Here is an 8,330-nt window from a genome sequence, read left to right on the forward strand (position 1 = left end):
ATAGTATACAGCATGTAGCAATATAAAACAACTGCACACATAAATGATAGTAGGACCATAATTTCAATCTGAATCTCCAAGCGCCCCACATTTTCCATTAACACAAGATCTGAAATATAAAGGCGTTTCTCCAAACAGTGCATAAAAATGCAAATTTGCACAGTTTTACTATTATTAGCATCCCTTCCAATAGCTGTTCCAGAAATTGAAAAAGAAATCCGTCTAGTTATTAAGAATCAAGTAAGTTCGTATTCACAAGATTCATATTTGTAGACAGTATTATTCAAGAACAAAATTCCTTTAAGAAAAAGGAGAGACTTTATCTAAAAACAGTTACATACTCTCCAACAAATGTAGATATAGATGTTGTACTAACTACATCAAGAATTAAACCCCTGTAAATACAGCACAAAATCGGAGGCTTATCCAAAGGTTAAAGAATGACACTCCTCCATAGTGTTGAAACCTCTATTTCTGCTATCACAGCGGAGGATCCAACAACATTCGCATTTATTCAGAATATTAGCAATGCTCCCACCTCGCAAGGGTGTCCGTATCACCTCAATGACTTGCCATTGCAAATCTGAAGGTGCGTGATTCATTTCAAGAAAATGAGACACCAAGGTGCCGATTAGGATCCTGGAAAAAATTTCCCCGTACGACTCGTATCCGGTCTTTTTACCGTACGAATCGTACAAGTGCCGTACAAACTGCCAAGTACGATTCGCATGGGAAAAAGTCCATACGAATCGCATTGGGAATAATTCCCCACACGTCCTCGGGTCGGAAAATGTGTCCGACACGTCCCCGGACGATTTACCATACAAATGTGAAAAGTGAAGTCCGACCGCGCAAGTACGATCCATCCCGTGCGCCCGATGTTACAACCGTATGGAAAAAACACCGTCCGCACCGAACTCCCATAGCAACCATGGAGACATGTGCCTGCATACGCGCCAAACACCCCCCCCAGCCCCCGTATGTACGCGCCCAACCACCCCCCCAGCCCTCGTATGTACGCGCCGAACCCCCACCCGTGCATGTACACCCCCGTACGTACGGACCGTACACCCACCCGTGTATATACACCCGTGTACGTACGGCCCGTACCCCCCCGTGTATGTATGGAGCGTACCCCCACCCCAACAGTGGATGTACGGACCGTACCCTCACCCGCGTATGTATGGAGCGTACCCCCACCCCAACCGTGTATGTACGGACCGTACCCTCACCCGCGTATGTATGGAGCGCACCCCCACCCCAACAGTGTATGTACGGACCGTACCCTCACCCGCGTATGTATGGAGCGTACCCCAACCCCAACAGTGTATGTACGGACCGTACCCTCACCCGCGTATGTATGGAGCGTACCCCCACCCCAACAGTGGATATACGGACCGTACCCTCACCCGCATATGTATGGAGCGTACCCCCACCCCAACAGTGAATGTACGGACAGTACCCCCACCCGCGTATGTATGGAGCGTACCCCCACCCCAACAGTGTATGTACGGACCGTACCCCCACCCGCGTATGTATGGAGCGTACCCCCACCCCAACAGTGTATGTACGGACCGTACCCCCACCCGCGTATGTATGGAGTGTACCCCCACCCCAACAGTGTATGTACGGACCGTACCCTCACCCGCGTATGTATGGAGCGTACCCCCACCCCAACAGTGTATGTACGGACCGTACCCTCACCCGCGTATGTATGGAGCGTACCCCCACCCCAACAGTGTATGTACGGACCGTACCCCCACCCGCCTATGTATGGAGCGTACCCCCACCCCAACCGTGTACGTACGGCCCGTACCCCCACCCGTGTATGTATGGAGCGTACCCCCACCCCAACAGTGGATGTACGGACCGTACCCTCACCCGCGTATGTATGGAGCGTACCCCCACCCCAACCGTGTATGTACGGACCGTACCCTCACCCGCGTATGTATGGAGCGCACCCCCACCCCAACAGTGTATGTACGGACCGTACCCTCACCCGTGTATGTATGGAGCGTACCCCCACCCCAACAGTGTATGTACGGACCGTACCCTCACCCGCGTATGTATGGAGTGTACCCCCACCCCAACAGTGTATGTACGGACCGTACCCTCACCCGCGTATGTATGGAGCGTACCCCCACCCCAACAGTGTATGTACGGACCGTACCCCCACCCGCGTATGTATGGAGCGTACCCCCACCCCAACCGTGTACGTACGGCCCGTACCCCCACCCGTGTATGTATGGAGCGTACCCCCACCCCAACAGTGGATGTACGGACCGTACCCTCACCCGCGTATGTATGGAGCGTACCCCCACCCCAACCGTGTATGTACGGACCGTACCCTCACCCGCGTATGTATGGAGCGCACCCCCACCCCAACAGTGTATGTACGGACCGTACCCTCACCCGTGTATGTATGGAGCGTACCCCCACCCCAACAGTGTATGTACGGACCGTACCCTCACCCGCGTATGTATGGAGCGTACCCCCACCCCAACAGTGGATGTACGGACCGTACCCTCACCCGCGTATGTATGGAGCGTACCCCCACCCCAACCGTGTATGTACGGACCGTACCCTCACCCGCGTATGTATGGAGCGTACCCCCACCCCAACAGTGAATGTACGGACCGTACCCCCACCCGCGTATGTATGGAGCGTACCCCCACCCCAACAGTGTATGTATGGACCGTACCCCCACCCGCGTATGTATGGAGCGTACCCCCACCCCAACAGTGTATGTATGGACCGTACCCCCACCCGCGTATGTATGGAGCGTACCCCCACCCCAACAGTGTATGTACGGACCGTACCCTCACCGCGTATGTATGTAGCGTACCCCCACCCCAACAGTGTATGTACGGACCGTACCCTCACCCGCGTATGTATGGAGCGTACCCCCACCCCAACAGTGTATGTACGGACCGTACCCCCACCCGCGTATGTATGGAGCGTACCCCCACCCCAACCGTGTATGTACGGACCGTACCCTCACCCGCGTATGTACACCAGTGTATGTACAAACCATACCCCCACCCGCGTATGTATGGAGCGTACCCCCACCCCAACAGTTTATGTACGGACCGTACCCTCACCCGCGTATGTATGGAGCGTACCCCCACCCCAACAGTGTATGTACCGACCGTACCCCCACCCGTGTATGTACGTAGCGAACACACACCCCACCAGTCTAAGTACGGAGCGCACCCCAGGCCCCAACACCAGCACCCTCACCCACATCGCGCATGTACGAGTCGTACCAAGCCAGAGACAAGGACAGCACTGTACAACAAAATGGCCGATGTACGCACTGTACAGACGCTAAAAACACACGTACACAACCAGGACAAAGCAAAACAACACAAGAAGACTCCATTCGAATCGCACAAAGCCACAAAACATGTCCAACAAGCACAAATACAACCTATCCACTGACCTGCAACTGCCAAACTCCCAAACAGAGGCCCAAAACACAACCACTCCTTATAACACACCCACCCAAAGTTCAAACACAGCCACACCCACCAATGGACCAATAAAAAGGCCCAAAACACACAAACCATGATCCTTTGCAACAGACCCACTGCTGCCAGACCACACAGAGAAACAACTGCACCATACTACAACCTCCACTACAGCTTATACCTGCACACCTTCACACAACCACCTTCACAAACACCCCCTCATCACATTCACACACACACCTGCACAACCACACCCACACACCCACAACCATCCACACCCACACCCCCCACAACCATCCACACCCACACCCCCACAACCATCCACACCCACACCCCTCACCATGCCCACTAACAAGAATCCAAAGTTCACTAGCCAAGAGTTGGAGGTCCTTGTCGACGAAATCATCAGAGTCGAGCCACACCTCTTTGGAACATTGGTCAGACAGACCAGCATTTCCGAAAAAACAGCCATGTGGCAGACGATTGTCGATGCTGTGAATGCTGTTGCGTCCACCAGAAGGACCAGGCATGAATGCCAAGCCAGGTGGTACGATCTGCGGAGGACGGTCCGCCGCAAAATGACCGACGACCACAACCAGGCCAACATCACTGGAGGAGGGCCGCCCCGCAGACGCGTACAATACCATCCCTGGGAGGAGAAGGTGATGGCCATACTGCCGCTGGTGGGAGTGGAGGGAGTAGAAGGACTCCGAGAGCCTGGTGAGTACACAAACAACTCACCTCACATGGGGGGAACGTCATCCACAACCAAACTCACAATTATGCACGCAACCACCCCAAAGCTATCGCATGACTCAACCACACTCCATAAACACGCACATGCCACTAGCGCCACCATGCCCCATGCACCCAGCTAGACAATGCCAAGTCACAGGCCACAGAAAACACCAACACAAGACACGGTAACCCGGATGGCGGGAGTGTGGGCCTCAAAAATCACATAGTGCAACTCAGAAGCAGACAACAATGCCCTCTGCCCATATGGCCTAGGTCACAGCCAGACAAACAGTGTGTCCCCACACAGGAAAGACTTGCCTGCAAATGGCGGATGCCTTGCATGAAGACATGGGGGTGAAGGCACTTTTTGCACATGACAGCAGCTAATGAACAGCCAACACTGTGAAAGAGTGGCAGCACACACCACCACAGCAGCAGCGCAGACACAGACACTACACCCAATGGGTGCCTGGAGATCAGAAACAAACTCACATGAACAAGCCAAGGGCCCTTCAAAGATCATCAAAAAGTGTGTGCCTAGGAAGCTGGGCTGAGGTGACAGAGGGTGACACACAGAGGGAGGGAGAGGGGGAGAGAGAGGGAGGGAGACACAGGGAGACGGACAGAGGGAGGAGGCTGACACAGGGAGGGAGGGAGAGGGGGACAGAGAGGGAGTGAGAAAGGGATACACAGGGAGACCAATTCAGCCTTGGGTGGTGTGGGAATGTCTGCTCGTCAGCAGGTGGACTGCGTGCATGTAGACAAGGGTGGCCAGTGCCTGAATCCCCCTCTCTTCTCCATGGCAAAACACTGGGCCATGTCTCAACCTGTGCACGAGCACAACGCCAGCTACCTGCATTATATAAGTGTGTGGAACAACTCCATGTGCCCATGTACAGTGCAACACGGAAGGCGCCAATGCATGGCTCGCCACACCTGCTCACTCCACTGCTGACTGCAGTCACAATTGACGCAGCAAGTAAGACTGTGTCACACATAGGTAAAGTCTCAAAAGCTGTGGCCAAGGGACATACCCATGCACACTGCACTGTGAGTGGAATGCAAGACATACCCAAATACCCAGAGGAAATGTGCCAACTTTGAAACGAATGAAACATGGATGTTGCATGGAACAAAAATAACATTGTCTCTCTCACACACAGGTCAACGTCGTGGATCACCCCCTAACACTGGGGGGGAAGACTCACAGGACCTGGCTCTGCGGGATGACGATCCCACCGACAGCGACGACTCTCACCACTCTGTGGACGACCCCGACCAACCTGGCCCCTCTGGTGTCCAACCACCTGCAGCACCTGCGTCAGGTACAACTGGGCCAACCACCACCCCCACTCTTGCCACATCCCAGGAGACACCCAGGATCCCTGCCCCACCACCACAATGCAGCCAAGCTGACCAGGAGGAACACGGTGTACCGGGCACCCAGGAGGAGGCAGGCGACAACGCAAATGCCACCCCTCAGGGGTCCCGGAGACCCGATGTGCCCACAAGGGCAGGCCAGGTGCAAGTGGGCAGGGGTGGTGGGAGTGGAGGACGGCGGAGGCGCGAGCCTGACCAGTTGGCTGCGGAACCGGTATATTCCCATGTAAGAAACATCCTGGACACATACCGGCAGGACACCACGGGCATGAGCCAGGTTGTGTCCACCCTCAACGAGATGAAGGGGTCCCTCGAGGAGATCAAGACCCAGCAAGCCCAGCAACATGCGGAGCAACATGCCTGTCAACAGCGACACCAAGGACGGATGGAGGACAGACAGGCTGAGCTTGTGACGGTGCTCACGGGAATTAACCGTTCACTCCGTCGGATAGCCGACAACATGGGCAACCCTCCCTGTGCCACCAGGCGAAGAACATCACCACCCACAGGGAGGGATCAGGAGGAGGAGGATACATCCGACGGAGCATCCCAAACATCGTCACGGCCTGCTTCTGAGGGTTCCCGCAGGAGGGCGGGTCGTCCACGGAAAAGACCGTGAGGGTCGGCGCAACAGCACCATCTCCCGGAACACCTGGCCTGGCACCTGGCCCACTGGCCCAACAGCAGCACATCAGCAAATGACATTCTCTGCCACATGGACTTGCTGGTCACTGTCTGACCAATGTTGACAAAGACTGTGGCATGGACTCTGATGATTTCCAATAGCGAGGATACCAACTCCCCCAGTGAACTTTGGATTCCACACACCCGGAAAGCCCCTCTTGTCATACCCCCCCCCCCAACACGTACCCCAACACAAATAAAAACTTACACGATCAAGAGATGATGCCTACATTTTGCATTATTACCTTACATGTGTCTTGTAAAGTCTAACCATGCCTGAGTTCTCATATGACTTCAACCATCCATACCCTGGGGCCTGAGTCTGGCACAGGACACACATGGGTCACAATGTATTAGGCAAGACAGACATGGAGCACCATACACACCCGTGATGGGCCCAACCAGCTGAGGGGGTGGCCGCACAACCGTGCCGACAGACATATTGAGTACAGCAAGAGTCATGCGCAGAGGTCAGGGATCATGTGGAGTGTCCTGGGGGGCACCCAGGTATGTGTAGACAGGTGGCAGAACCATGTCCTGCAAGCTTGAGTCAGGTGGATGCAGAGAATGGTGGCCTGGCCAACGTTGGATGCATGGGGATGGCACATGTCACAATACCCACACAGTCATGGACATCATGCACAATACAGAGTCTAATCCCAGACAAACAGCTTGCATCTTGCTACTCTACACATAGACACATAGCCACTATCACTGAAAACCATGCCAGACATGCCGTATGCACCGTGGCAACACACCAGCATTGACTGAGAAGAGGCACCTTGGAGGCATAGGGACACCTTTATTAGTCATGTATTCCGGAATGCAGAGGCAACTCGGAGTACACATACACAGGTCATGTGGAATAACATGTGGGTCCAACACTGGCACCCCCCTTCTGCACCACAAATGCTTGATATCCATGGAACTGGCACACAAGTGTCGGGTAACAGCTAAACACCCCCTGCTGCTCACGGAGAGGCTGCCATACACCATTAATCCTCTGATGTGGAAGTCTCACACCATGTCAAGCCAATGCAAACCGTATGTGTCCGAGGGCAGTGTTACACACATTTATGCCATCATCACAATCCACTATCCCATTACAGATGACTGTCAACAAGTCTGACCATCTATTCAGGTGTATCCAGCTACATGTCATGTGTCCCATGGTGATGCGACATGTCTGCAGAGGAACCAAACATCGACAGGGGCAGTGTGCACACATCATAAACAACTGCCACACCCAATACACCCCTGATGCACCCCTTACCCTAAGGAGACTTCCAAACTTGTCCATGCATGTAACGCTGAGTCAGCACACGATGACGTGTCCATGAGGAATAGCAGTGCCACAACAATGCAACCAGCAGACGGCATGCGCAAGTACCTGGGGATGAGAGACACACAAGAAGTCAGCCACAAAAAGCACATCCACTTGCATGTGCATGTACTCGACACATGTCAGGATGACAACATGCTAGGTCACAATTATGACTGTGGAAATACACTCATCACTGGCACCATCACTCGAGTGACACATCCACACACACCTCTGACTCACGTGGCATACATGCAGATGGACACACACATTGCAACACATGCCACACAAGGACCAATGCGTGCACACTCAGACACTGGTACTCACCACTAAGCTAAGAAGTTGCGTATGAGCCGACTCCGGATATCCTCTTGCGGAACCACATCCTCCACATCACTAGCCCCATTGCCAAGCCCTTCGTCCTCCACGGGTGGATGGTCCTGATCATCTTGATCCAGGATGAGTGGCACAGCTTTCTCAACTGCCATGTTGTGCAGCATGCAGCAGACCATGAAGATTTTGCAGACCTTCGCCGGGGCATATAGAAGGGCGCCGCCGGTCTTGTGTAGGCACCTGAATCGGCTCTTCAGGAGGCCAAATGTCCTCTCTATCACTCGCCTTGTCCGGCCATGGGCGGTGTTGTAGCGGAGCTGGGCCGGCGTGCTGGGGTTGCGGAGAGGTGTGATCAGCCATGGCATGTTGGGATAGCCAGCGTCCCCTACATGGAAACCACATGG

This window comes from Triturus cristatus, chromosome 10 (assembly GCF_964204655.1).
Source record: "Triturus cristatus chromosome 10, aTriCri1.1, whole genome shotgun sequence".
NCBI lineage: Eukaryota > Metazoa > Chordata > Amphibia > Caudata > Salamandridae > Triturus > Triturus cristatus.